Genomic DNA, 15,186 nt, shown 5'->3' on the forward strand with positions numbered 1-15,186 from the left:
GTGCAAAATTTCAGCTCGATCGGTGAAACTATATTTTAGCGCCAGCCGTTCAAAGTTTGTATAGGATTTACTATGGGAAAACTTTCTTTTGCAATGAAAAATCATCAGAGGTCGCCCATTGCCCTCTATAAAAATTCTGAAAACAGATCTCGATAGGTATTTCTATGATGAACAACATTGCCGAAGACCGCAAAGCAATCCGATGCTTGTGAAAAAAGTTATTCAATAAAAACCCATTTGCAAGGCGGCGTTGATAAATTCTTCTAATTCTTCTAAGGATTTTTTCAGGTAATCTTCCTGGGATTCCCCTTAAAAATTTCTCCAGACTGTTCTGACTGTTCCTATAAACAATAACATTGGGTTTTGACGGATTTTCTATGGGTTTTAAGAATAAATCATTTTTGACTGCATGAGCGTGAGCAAATGATTTTGCATCAAAATGTCATGTGCGAGTTTTGCGAAGCAGATCTCAAATGAGTTTGCTCTCGCGGGGGAACTCAATGATTGAGAGTAAGTCTAACAGCATTGGTTATAAGTGATTTTCATAAACCGGGAGTCGTCATCCTGGATACCAAAATAGAATATGTTACCATTCGATTTTGTTGAAACCACCCTCAGTTGACTCTAAAAAGTCAAACCGTGTTAGGTGCTCTGGAGATGCCACAGCAAATAATACCAAGTTCATTCCTCGTTTATTGACACGTCCTTTCGAATGCTTATAGACTTGGTCTAGTGATTTCTTCAGAATTTCCTCCGAGGATTCCTCCACAGCAACATATAATGTCCTCAAGTAGTCCTCTCAAGATTCTTCCAGGAATTATTCCGGTAATTTCTTTCGGGATTCCTCCCAGGATCGCTCTAGGTATTCTACCAAGAATTCCTGCAGGTGTTCCACAACTCGCAAATTCCTATAGAATTTCTTGCAGGAATTCTTCTAGAGTCATCACACGGAAAATCGCGACTTGAATTTCTATAATGATGTTTTCAGTCCTCCAGGGATTCCCCAGGAATTTCCGCAGGTACTCGTTCTGAGCCTCCAACGAATCCTTCGGGGATTCCTCCAAAAGTTCTTCTTGAAAAATTCGTTGATTCGCCTATGAATTCCTTTTTTAATTTTTTAACCCGTAGGCTACGGGGCTGACAACCAAAATTCAAATTGCTCGTATTTGAGCATAACTCCATATTTTTCAGTGAAATTTTGAGGATTGCTTCACTAATAGTTGTAGTTTCATGAGTGAGGGGAATGTATAGATTCAGAGTATTGTGGACAAAGTTATTCCAGAACATCTCTGGGTCAGGTAGGGTAAAAATCACATAAACTTCCTCTTAGAACTCATTTATTGTTTGGAAACGAAATGTTTTCATACAAAAAGTTAATAGACCCGTTATTTGTAATAAGTTACGATGCTGCAGGATATTAAGAAAAAATCAAATTAACCTAGAATAATGCTAAGGCCTCCAAAACATTCTGAAGTTTTGACCATAATCTACACAGGTTCATAAATTATTTTAGGCGAGTGATGTTCACTTTTAGTGGTTTACAGCACTCATTTAGTCTTAACATACGTGTTTACGAATTTTGTTTTTAATTATGAATCGTAGTTTACGGCTAGCCAGCCGAGTGGAAGTTTAACAACTACCGAAAGCTAAACATTACATATATTTTGCAATTGGATTAAATGGACAAATTGATGTGAAGTTTTGCGAAAAAGTTACACATCTTCTCGGTGAGAATCGAACTCACGACTCCCTGATCTCTAGTTAGGTCGCGTTACCACTACGCCATGAGAGGACCTATGAACGCAGAAATTAACCTGAATTCGATTTCAGCTCAATAATTACGTGGATGGGCATCTAATTCTTCCGAAAGAGGTGCACTTTGCGAAAGAGGACCACGTGCATGATGTTTAGCTGTTGAGTTGCGTGAGTTACAATTCAAGCATGAAACATTTCAAGCATGAGAAATGAGAATTTGAGATTTTCGCAACGCCGCTTATAAATAAAAACCACTTCAAATCGACGCAATTTGGGTATTTTTTAAACAGGACCGATGAGTAGATGAAGAAAATAGAAGTCGGACGCCATTTTGGAATCAAGATGGAGACTTCCGGTTTGTGAAAATTATTTCAAATCCATGCAATATGGGTATTTTTGAAACGGGACCGTTGAGTAGATGGCGGCCATCATCAGTTTACGTAAAAAATCTTTAAAAAGAAATAAAAATAGTTGTTCAGTAATGAACCGAAAACTAAAATCCATGTCTGAATCTTAGGGCCCTATTTTATAAGTCGAGTCGACCAAAAACTACTCGACTGGAGTCACTGTCGACCAATATTTTTGCTCGACTCGGCTCTGTCACTCGAGTTTCTCGACAGTTGTCACTCTATGTGACTGGATTACTATGGGAGCCGACAGGTGACATCTAAAATATGCATGCTTACTTTGATCGACAATGGGTGATATGAATAAAAAACGTTGAACTTTACTACATGTAGCATCTACTCAAAAACAAAATCCACAAAGTTTACTACACTTTTGGTATGAATAAAAAACTTTTCGAACATGTAGTACTTACTGCTTTCGAAAATGAGCAGTGACTGAAGCTGCACGTCAAGAAATTTCCGTTCAGAGTGCAGAGTGATTCTGCACGTATAAAGAACAATCTATTCAGAGTGACGCTTAAAATTAATACAATCATGCATATGAAGAAAATGCATGGAATCTAATCGATTACGCGATAATTTGCACAAATCATGAAGGTGCTGTTATTTGACAAGATTTGTAGTGTAATTTTGCGATTAGTCTGGTATTCTCTTTATGTCTATGATTTTATGATGATGGTACATCAAAGAATTTTCTGAGTGGCTTTCGGTCTTCGCCAATGCCAGTGATTGATGATTTTTTTTATATTAGCTTAACATCTATGAAGAGATCTTGAGACTACAGCTATCAAATTGGGAACCACATATTTTCTAGCACCAGTACTGAGATTCTGGTGAAATTGCGGTAGAATTTTGATGCTCCCCGTGTGTTTTCTTAACAGCATGTTGAATTCCGAAAGTTCTAAGTGTTTCTGTGATATTCTCGTTATTTTGATGGGGTTTCTGATTGTATCCTTGAAATTTCTAGAACTTAGAATGTAGAGATTTTTATGAGAATTGTAGCGATTCCATTAGTAGTCGTTAGAATTCAATGAGGATCTCCCCTAAAACACCAGGGTTCCCTTTGAAATTGTTAAAATTCTCATCGATTTCACAAAAAATCCCATTGAAATCTATAAAATATTTACCGACATTCAAAAGGTTTATATTGAAGCTTTGCTGTGAAATGCAATGGAACTAGAGATCAACGGAATCTTAAAGGTTTTTACAATAATTAACAAGATTGATTTTCAGAATTACAAACATTCACACAATAATTCGCAGGAATCCCACCGCAATCTCATAGATTCTTACAGAAATACCGTCTCAAAGATACCCACAGAATTTTAAGAGATTAATATCCGGAATCCCATCCCCACCCCAATTCTAGAGTTTTTACCAGATTTCTAATATTTCCGCAATATTCCTAGAATGGTATTATCATAAAAAATCCGACATCCCTATCGGAATCCCAAAGTTCCTATAGGAATTCCGGAATTCCAAAGGAAATCTGAGAATCTGAGATGTCAGAATTTACACGTAAAATTCAGAATTACATTATAAATATCTGAATTCCTACCGACATCCTAAAATTCCTAGAAAATAACATAATTATCTTAATGCCAGAATTCACACGAATATTACAAATTGCTACTGCCGATAATCTTACCGGAATCTCAGAATTGGCGGGGCGAATGTTTTCATAACCTCAGAATTCCTAAGCAAAACTCAAAATACCTTCCGAAATATCAAAACTCATATCGTTTTGCCATGATTTTTACTCACAAGTACATTATTCCATTCAATTCCGCAATCTCAAAGCATGTGTAGCAACCTCTGGAGCTAACTACCAGTAGCTTTGTAGTAAATGCTACCTTTATTCATATCAATGCGTTGTTTGTAGTATGTTCGAAAGGTGTAGAAAGGAAAATGACACAAACATGTTCCACTCGTGTTCCACATTTAGCGTTTACTACCGAGAATGTAGTAAACTCAACTTTACTACATTTTATTCATACGACCCAATGACTACAGACGAGTCACATGAATTCGCTCGATTTACAAAATAGACCCCTTAAACTTTTCGAGAGAAGAAAAAACTCCAGGTTCTTAAGTAATTATGTAAGAAGTCTCCAATTTGCCTTGATGTTCCAAGTAAGAAATCATCCTCCTGACATTGTCTGATTTTCGAGAATTTTCTTGTTAGTCAAAGCATTGTTCTAACCAAGAAATTCCCCTACGATCCTGGATAGCAGCTTATTGGCTAGACCACATCCAATCCAGTACCAGAATACAGCATCCATATACCGAGAATTCATCACTTCTAAAAGAGCTCCTTAGCGTCTTTTCCTGTCTTTGACACTCGTATGTCTGCCTGGCCGCCAGCTGATGAGCTTCCAATGCGTATTTTCTGGCATCATTCCTCGAAAAAAAACAACAAAGAATTTGCTACTCACGGCAAAAAAAGTAACCTGGCGGCCAATGGCAATGCGTTTTGAAGTGGGCCTTCGTTGAGAAATCTTCCGTTAAACCACGACGCAATTGCTCGATAATGATTCCGTGGGAACATCTAGAGTTACCATCCTTCCTGATTTAACAAGACGTGTCCTGATTTTGAATTTGATTAGTGTTTCCTGATTGGAAAACGTAATAGTTGTCAACCTTATTTAACTATCAGCGTAATCATAATATTCATATCATTCAAAACTCAACCTGATGGTCACCCCACCATTCTTTTCCATCGAAACAAACAACGCCCGGCAACACTGCTCCCGGATCACGCTACAAAGAAATAAATGAGGAATGAGAGCTGCTCCTTGAGTCCTGCCAGTGTCAGTCAGCCAGGAGGAAAATGTTAAATTGGATACACCTTGGCATTATCTCATTAAGCATTCTGGCTGGCTGCTGCTGCTGCTGGATCCGGAGAACCCACGTCGCCTTCAGCCCACCTCATCGTCAGAACCTGGGCCGACCCGACAGGTGCCTGGCATGGCAAAACACCTTCGCTAAGCTGTTAAGAAGCCCGACGAAGGAGGAAAATTGACGCCCTCGCTCGGGAGGACGGGGACGCGATTCGGAATCTTTTCTTTGTTTGGGAGGACAAAATCCGTGGGATGTGCGCTCCTCAGGGACGGCAAGAATGGTAAAGAACGGAAATTGAGGTTTTCCTTAGGATGGCGATTTTTTTGCACCGAGCGAGTGTCTAAATTTGGAGCAAAGATTCCCGAGACGGACACGGCTTCTCGCACTTTTAGCAAGTGCTTTATTGGCTTTGCTAATTATTCATTGCCACCCGCCTGTAGCCGTTTGGATTCATCAGAAATGTGATATTATTCGAAATTAATTGGATGGATTGCCGTCCCGCGAGAAGCAATTTCGCTGTGAAGATCGGAATCAATTACGGTCAATACTAACAGTTACTAAAATCAACAAGATCCGTCCGAGTGCAGTTTTTGTGTTTCGCTATTCCAAATGATAAAAGTTACGCTTAGATACAGACGGACGGAGATGAAGTTCAATTACCTTGCCGCCACCCACACCGGAGGGAAATCAACGTGGTTCTTATCTCCGTTCGATTAACTCGATGAAAAATGTGATTCGTTCTACGGTTTGCAACGGTTTCCCATTGGTTACAGCTGTATTCATCGGAGTGTGCTACCGGTGAGGGTTTACTTACTTTTTACAGGTGCGATAAATGGAAAAGCATCTGTAGACTGGGAGTTGATTGAACTTGCTAAAAAGCGCATTTTAGTAGAAAGCTAACTTTCCTAGATATAATTGAATGAATTTTAGAGATATATTTCAATACTTATAGGACCCTATAAAAAACTCATTATTTATCAAAGCGCTTTCAGAGAAATCTTAGACGATTTTATAGGAAGACAACAAACCAAATGCGTTAAATTTTATAATGTCAAAATTTTATAATTTTTGATCACCTGAAGCAAAGTAAGAGACATATTTAAGTTGTTTAATTAATAAGATATTTTAATTTTTGTATGAAATATTGACTGAATCATTTTCATCCAATAAACTTATTATAATCAATTGGGACCTTCCTTAACCGAGTGGTTATAGTCCGCGGCTGCACAGCAAAGCCATGCTGAAGGTGTCTGGGTTCAATTCCCGGTCGGTCCAGGATCTTTTCGTAATGGAAATTTCCTCGACTTCCCTGGGCATAAAGTATCATCGTACCTGCCACACGAATGCGAAAATGGCAACAAGTTGCGAGCAGGCTCTGTCCCAGTGAGGACGTAATGTCAATAATAAGAAGACGAAACTTATTTGAACCCCAAAAACATTAGATTGAAAGTAGGATTTTAGTTTAGTTTCTTTGCGATTTTCGACAACTCTGTCTAATCTCATCTGTTTGTAGAAATTTCAAGAGATATTTCATTTCTTTTGAATTTCAGCGTGATTTCTTCCAGGACCACCACTCCAATGTTCCCTTATAATTTGTTTTGGAATGGTATAGAATGTTATTTTAAAAATTCCCCCTAGTCTTCTAGAATATCCGCTTGTTTGATTGATTGATAGATTGGAATAATCGAAATTGCACAAGAAACCAACATAGGGAGTAGCTTTCAATCTTCAATATATAATTTCGAGAATTCCAAATATTCTAAATTGACGGCGCCGGGAATGGAAGGAATGTGTGACATCCTTTGTTACTAAAGGCCGAGTATCCTCTGCATTCTCATGGTTTTCAACGGAAGGAATTTTTGTTAGTGGAAAAGATTCAGAAGCTACACAATCGGGATTCACCTTGGTAAGTGATGCGATTCGTGTAACCTCAATTTAAAAAGTTATCCATTTTACATAGTCATCTTCTTTACCATTCTTCTGTACATAAATTTGTCGTCATCGTTTGATTTGCGTTTGGTAAGTGATTGAAGTAGTTGTAAGTGATTCATTGCACATGAACCGAAACAATCTTCTATAATTCTTTGAAAAAAATACGTCGACACTTCTTGTGCCAAACTATTCATAGTTTTTTTTTGTAATTACAAACAAAAGTAAAAATATGTGTCCTTCAAAATGTATAATTTAAAATATAAATTATGGTACGCCGACACTAGGAGTGTCGAACTAATCATTGTTTTGTGAACAAATACATAAATGCAACATACGAATCTATGACATTTGGTCGAATGACATTTAGTCGAATGTACATTTGGTCGAACGGACATTTCGTCGAATGGACATTTGGTCCAAAAGAATTTAATTGCTTTGAGAAACGTATGTTATCTGGTCAAAGGGGCATTTTAATTGGGATTTCGAAGATTATTTAATTTTGCATTAATACAAAGTTATCGCGTTACTTGCGTTTTTAACGTTTCTTGCTATCATTTTTCTCATTCCGGCTGATTCTGCGAGACCGATAAGTCTAAAGCATTTCGACCAAATGTCCCTTCGACCAAATGTACTTTCGACCACATGTCATTAGACCAAATATCTTTGGACGAAATTTTCGACGCAACATTCAGACCGTTTTCACGATAGGATGTGAAATTAAAACATGAAACGAGCTCACCAATTTTTGAAGAAATTGTATAAAATGTCAGTAAATGAAATTAGGAACGCGGACGAAATAGGGATACTTTACGGTATTTGCGAAGCTTCTATCAAGGATTTCACTGAGAGCAACTTCAGCAATTATTCCAGGAATTCTTTCTAATATTCCTCTTAAGCATTTGTCCAGAAACTATTCCAACGATGTCTTCAGCGAATAGTCAAAATTAAATTCAGATATCGTTTGAGAAATTTCTGAAAAAATCCAAGAATGTTCCTGAAATAAATCTCGTTTTTTTTAAGGCACTCTGTGTTCGTGGCCACTACTGTGCCGGACTCAGTTGATCTGTAGCTTCTTTACCGATACAGATCTATTTTCAACTTATCTATATATACATCTAAATTCACTCTCTCCTACTCTTTTACTCTCACACCGAGCAGGTAGGAGAGAGCTCTGCTGTTAGTGAGGCTAGATGCCTGCGAAGATGGTCAGTTTGTCTCAGTCACCATCATACTGACGGAAGATGGATGTGCTCCCCAAAGGACGGTCCTCCGTGAGGCGTCTTCTGGTGGCTGGACGGTTTTTTTTGTGGAGGGGCTGGGAATCGAACCCATGACCTTCCGCTTATGAAGCGAAAGCGTAACCTCAAGGCTACAGACCCCCCCTATAAATCTTGTTGTGATCTCTGATACAACTTCTGTAGAATTATGCATGAATCAAGTGGCAAACTCGCCAATGGCGAAAAGTCACTAAAATACAGAAAAACAAAAATAATATTATCCACGAATTTCCGAAAAAGCCTAAGACTCAAAAGGAAGTCTTGGAGGATTCTCTAGGAATTGCTGAGATAATTATTGAAAACAATATTCAAACGAATTTCTGGGTCATATTCTGGAAAATTTCTTCAAGGGATTCTTTCGTAAGAAATTGAAGAAATAGAACATTAAGAAACTAGTGGTCCCGGCAAATTTCGTCTTGCCATCAAGTAGGCTGTTGTTATATGGCATGCAATGTCCCATACAAAATGACACATAACATGTCTTCCGTTTTTACAACTATTCCGAAGACTTTCCTAAACTTTTTCTACGTACGAACAAGCCTAGAAGAGTGAAAAAATTGTGAATATCGGTTGAACCGTTCTCACGCCATTTCGTGACATACAAACACCATCCCATTTTTATTTATATGAGATTATCGGAGGAACAACTGGAATACTTGCTGTATCATTTCCTGGTGCATAACCATCGATTTTGGAGAACCGATGGTGACTCTACTAGACAAATTACTCAAGTCGTGTTGGAAGAACCGCAAAAATAAAAAAAATTCTGGTGCAACTTCATGATCCCTGTATAAATTTATTGAAACATACAAAGATTCTTACAGATTTCCTGAAATCAACTTTGCAAGTTTTTTCAAGCAATTCGTGGATGCATTTTTGAAGGAATATCTCTAAAAATGGCCGGAAGAATAACTGAAAAAAAAAAAATCGGTAAAGAAGTTCTTCAGATTTCCTGAAAACATTCTAAATTATTATTTTATTTTTTTTTTTCAAAAATCTGGGATAAACATGGAAAAACTCGTGTAGGAATCATTAAAAGATTTCCTAAAGCATAAGCTGGAGAGATAAGTAGAATAATTATTGGAAAAAAAAACTGGAAGAGATCCTGGGATAATCGCTTAGAAAATTTCAATAGTAATCCCTGTAGAAATTACTGCAGGTAGTAGCGTTGGAGTGGTAAAATTTTGTTTAGCAAATTCTGGAAAAATGTTCATAAGCATATCTTGACAGATTATTGAAAGAAAAAAATTCTGGATGAATTCCTGGGAAAATTGGTGGCAACATCTCTATAGGTATTTTAGGAGGGATCCCTGAAGGCTTTCCAGAAGAAACCTCTGGAAAAATCTCTAGAAGAATTCCTGACGAGCAAATTCCTAAAACCTTTTGGCATTTTTCATCAGGACAAAACAAGTAGAAATCAGAATTCAAAAACTAGGTTATGACTCATGATTTCGAAGTGTTTTCAGCTTTTGACAATACACCATGATTTGGACTCACGATATAATGAGTCAAATCGCCGTAACGCAACACACGTTTTATGTTTATGTTGTGTATTGCACGGAATCATGAATCATGCCTAAAATCATGAGTCATCCGTTTATGATCATAAATAAAGCTAGAACGAGTTACGAACCCAGAACCTTCTGGTTTAGAGCCCCGTATCAAACCACACTACCACTTTATCATGTTGAAATTAGAATATCTTTGGCGTATTATTTTCTTATCAAGTGTACAAGACTTCTAGCCTTATATTACATGAATTCACAAATAAATAAATAAAAAAAATCAGGTGATCAAAACGAATGAAATGATGCAATGCACCCCGTTTAGTGTTGTCACTCTGGATGTTGCGCTTATGAGGAATCATGATTATGACTCCAGGACCATGATTTGTGGTCTTAGACCTAAACAAATTATGAATCTAATGACTTGTAAATCATGATTTGGATTTTTTTTTTGTGTAATTAATAAACAGAGAAAGCAAAAAAATAACTTTAGAGATCATTTTGGTAAAAAATGGAATTGAATGCGCTTCGTAAAGGCAAAGAAAACGGGTTAGCTTTTTGAATCGCTGGAGTGTAAGTTTTATTTCATTTTCGTGTCTTGTTAGACAGTTGAGGATGGAATATCAACTGGTGAGCTCGTTCCATGCTTTTGTTTCATATGAGTTCAATATGCTGATTCACATTATTATCGAAGTAGAGAAGGAGATGCTACTATTATATAGTTTTTCAACAAACAGTAAAGAGATTACTGTCAAAATAAACCTTATTTCAAGTTCGGCTTAATTTATAAATGCAACCTGCTTTATTTTATTTTGTAAAATAATAAAGAGCTTTGAATAATTCGACAATACAAGTATCAACATTTTCTTTACAGACTGATAAGAAACCTTTCAAATTAGCATCATGGTAAATATTAAAATGGTACGTCAGCAAAGTTGTACGCAAAAAAAATAGGAAGTGCAGAAGACTCAACGGCTTCCATAAAGCCATTAACACGTCAACATTTCCTCCACATCCCAAATTTACCTGCATTCGGACGCAGCCGGCGCCGGTATTGTTCAGTACTCAAAAAAAGAACTCCAATACTTACACCTCGAGCGTGCAACTAATCCCAAGTAGCATCCGTTGGATCCTTGAACATGTATAGTAGTTCTTGTAATAACGGAGTAGCAACTGCGGGGAGTTAATCTTGCTCATGCTCAAGCTCAATTTAGTGAAAAGGAAGAATTCAGAGACCTTTCATTGGACATGGAGACTTTTCAAAGATTTGCCTAAAAATGGTGATCAAGTCTCTAAAAAAGACCTGCTACCAGCGCTGTCAAAGGAACTTAACTTCCACTGAAAAACCTCCAATTTCCCGTGATTTCTTCTAAGTAGGCATCAAACTAATCATCCCTTTTAACTCCCACGCATTCGCAATGACCTAGCCAGGACAGCTCTCGACTTTTGGATGAAGTGTCAAACTTGTAGAGGGTTAGTCCCAAACCTTTTCGTAAAACTAATGCGAATGTAAGATTATGGTGAGCATTTGGTAGGAAAGATATAGAATAATGATAATTTTGCCTCATGATTAGTGTAACTTTTTTAAAGTAAGGTCATAGTTAATAACTATTAAAATAAGGACTTTTAATGTTAAGAAGAGATAGATGAATTTGTCTGGTCTAATACATACCAAAACAACGACATGAAGTCGAAAAACTTCCAAAATTGAATCAGCTTTCAGATTATTTTTGCTGAAGAAAATCCTCAGTTACTGTCAAACGCCATTGACCGTCCACCAAACTGGTCAATCAACTGACACCCGGCAGGGCATCGCAATCAATGTCAACGCGTCACAACGGATAAGTGAAGCCTCCAAGGTGAAACCCAATCCGGCGGCGGCCACAATATTCCATCCATAAACAAATATTCAGGCCGCGACCATTTCGTTTCCTCGAGTGGAATGATGACGGCTGCCATTCAAGTGTGGGTGCCGAGAAAATGACGCCTTTCTTGAAGAAATGTAGCTAAAACACAATGCTCGCCCGAGCGAGAACCATTTCTCGCCGATCGAATCTCATCGCCGCAGAAATGGAGGCAAATGGCTTCCAGCTTCAGACTGCTGTGTTGTGTGTATGTTATTGTTATGGGCCCATTATTGATGCCATTTGCTTTAGGGGTCCGAGGGGGGGCCTGGCGGGATGGTGAGAAAAGGACTCGCCGTCGGCTACAATTTTCAAGGAAACACCGAAAAAATGCACGAGTTTCTTTGGTAAGTAACAAGCATCTGGATTGATATGGCGGCAAGGAAAAAGGAATGAAGCTATTATTGAGGATGAATGCAGCATAGGATTTCCTGCTGAACATATTAAATTTTGCTCCCGGAATGGCCTTTAGGAAACATATGGGTGCAATGTCATATTTTAGGAAGCTATACACGTGGAAGAATGAACGATAGGGTTGGTAGCGACTGAGTGTCTAAGAATTTGAATTTTACAGACACCATATTTAGGGAATTGATAGAAAAAAAGCTAAAGTGATGTCTAATGAAACTTATGTAGAAATTCCTGACGAATTCTGTAACGATTCCTGTAAAAAAAACTCCTGGACACTTGAGGAAGTCTTGAAGAGTTTTTTCAAATAAATTGCTAAGATAATTGTTTAAAAAACGAATCCCGAAATCATATCCTGCAGGATTTTTCAAAGGAGAAAAACTACTTCATGAGAAATTCCGGCTCGAATTTATTGTGGGTTGGAATCCCGCCAGTCGAGGGTACTTTCGTAAAGCAAATATTCTCGACTTCCCAGGGCATCGAGTATCTTCGTACTTTCCACACGATATACAAATGCAAAATGCTCAATTCACAAGTAAACTCTCAGTTATTAATTGTGGAAATAGAAACAAAATAAGACAAAGAGACTTTCATCAAAATAGTGGCCATGTCTCTAAAAAAGACCTGCTACCAGCCCTGTAACGAGGGTAAACTCCACATCTTAGGAGCACAGTTGCTTGAATCTAGTCTGGTCTACATGACACGGCAACAGCAGAATCCTTTATCTAGGAGTTAATTAAATCAACAAAAAGGTGTCAAATTACCTTAGCTTCGGGAGCCATTATGATTATACAATAGAAGTTGCTTTCTTGCCAGCCAAATATGTGGAGACACTAAATTATATGCCCTTCTGGTTGGCTTGTACACCGAATACGATCCGGGTTTTGCCATTAGAGGAAACCTGGCGTAAACTGCTACTTCCTTCCTCGTCGTCGAGTACCGACTTTGCACTCGGTGACATTTGGCCTCTTTGTTCTGCTTATCTGCTCTCTGATATCAATAAGCGCCACCCAAACAGCCATTTCCGTCCACCCGACTCTGTCGGATCTCAAGCAAAGATTCACCTGCATGGATTCCGAGATGTTAGTCGAACCATAATCGTAGCGTCTTTCTCTGCTAACAGTACGGCAACAACAACACGAAAACGACCTCCCATTCACTCTCGATAATGGGCTTCTTGACAAGGTGATATGCCACAAGTTATGTAAACCACTTTCGTCCTACACGCTTAGTTCCGATGATTCACAGCTTTGAACAAAAGTCAACAGTTGGAAGACGAATTAGGTGATATTCTCTTATTAGGCTACAATTATAACTCTTAAAATTTGTTTCTCTAAAGTTCACTTTCCGTAACACAATTAAGAGTGAACGAATCTTAGCGTGTCCGACGACGACAACGACTGGGTTTAATGGAATTCGGCTTCCGTCTTCTTCCCCCATCGTACACTACTGTCGCCCCCACACCACGAAGCTCTTTCATCATCCGAATTGGTGTGGTGTGCTCTCCCCAAAATTTGTCGATCGATGTAAGGAACAAAAAACGAGTGGAATCCCTTCGGCGTCAAACTAGGACGGGAGAAATTGCGAGATATGTCGTTTATTTCTACGACCTAGCCCCGATATCAATTTTGAATCGGTTACGTACATATGGGGGGAAAAGTATAATTTTCAGTATCTAACCCATAACTGGGGGCTTATTATTTTTATCGGAAAGTATAAGGAATATAAGAAGATTAGGGCTTCCGTTAACATGACGGTAACGTCTGTGAATTTTATTGAATTTATTTTTCGAAGGCAGACGATTAAGATTAAGATTTGGTAGACAACATTCGGACATGGTTTTCCGGCGAAACAAAATAGGCTTATACAAATGATTGTTTCAAATATCAAGTGCTCGGATATCAGACGCATGAATTGAAATATGAGTGATATTATGAAAAAATGCACATGCTCAGACAGGATTGCAACTCACGACTCTTGTATGATAGACGAGAACTTTACCAACTAAGCTACTGAGCCACTTGATGACTAAATATCTCAGAAGGTTACATATTTCGTATGCAAATCTCAATAGCCCATGCGGCTTTAGTGACCTTTGACGGATTAATATAAAGATATGCTCTTTCGAATTTACTGTTCAATATTGCACTTGAGAGAGTGATTAGGAGATCTCTGAAAAGAGTGTAACTGCACAACAAATCATCTGAAAGGTACACTTTGATAATTTCAGTCGCTTTTGCGCTACATGTGAAATGAATGAAAATATGTTTACATAACTAATATATGAAAACAACTTTTAAACTTTTTAATAAATAAAAAACATCTTTGAAAGAAATTTATGGAAGGATTACAGGTAGAATCTCCGTGGTAATTCAGGTAGGAAGAAAAAAAAGCTTGGAGAAATCCCTGAAAATGTTCTGGAAAGTTCTTTTTTTTTTCAATACGTCCCATCTAGGACAGAGCTTGCTTCTCAGTTCTTATGAGCGCTTCCATTGCTATCAAACTTTTCACGACAAATAACCGTAAAAATTTCAGGATATTTTTTTGAAGGGTTCTCCCAATAAATTTCCAAGGAAATTATATTTACCTGAAAGAGTTCTTGGAGAATTCTTGTAGGAATTTTAGGTCGAATCTTTCTTACCAAGAATAGCAAAACTCGATTTTACCCCATTACCCCGAATGCCATCTCTCCGAATTCCATTACCCCGAATGCTGTTTCCCCGGGTTTACAATTAAGATGACATGATGACATTGATGACATTTCCCAATGATATTGGAATTCGGGTAAGCCATTCGGGGTAATGCCATTCGGGGTTATGGAGTCGTCCGGAGATTTGGATTTCGGGGTAATGGCATTCGGGTTAATGGCATTCGGGGTAATGGTATTCGGGGTAATGGGGTAGAATCGCAAAACTCATGTATAAAAAATACATAACACAATGGAAACATTCCCTACAGAACCTCTTAAAAAATTCTGTAATATAATCTAAGCCCTGAGGAATCGAGAAAACTTCCAACCGGAAAGATCCTTGATCAGTGCGACCCTCAGCATGCCCATTTGGGACGAAGTCCTGCTGCAACTTCGCCATCTTTTTTTAGGAAATTCCTCCAAAACATTATTTTAAAACTCTAGCGTAACTGTTCGAATTTACCTATC

General features: G+C 38.0%; 1 protein-coding gene across 4 annotated transcripts in view; it reads right to left on the bottom strand.

Moving 5' to 3' along the window:
• The window catches only part of LOC5572069 (TGF-beta receptor type-1), a 237,164-nt gene that overhangs the window by 91,776 nt on the left and 130,202 nt on the right, over positions 1-15,186 (bottom strand). The window lies entirely within an intron of this gene.

Source organism: Aedes aegypti, chromosome 2 (assembly GCF_002204515.2).
Source record: "Aedes aegypti strain LVP_AGWG chromosome 2, AaegL5.0 Primary Assembly, whole genome shotgun sequence".
NCBI lineage: Eukaryota > Metazoa > Arthropoda > Insecta > Diptera > Culicidae > Aedes > Aedes aegypti.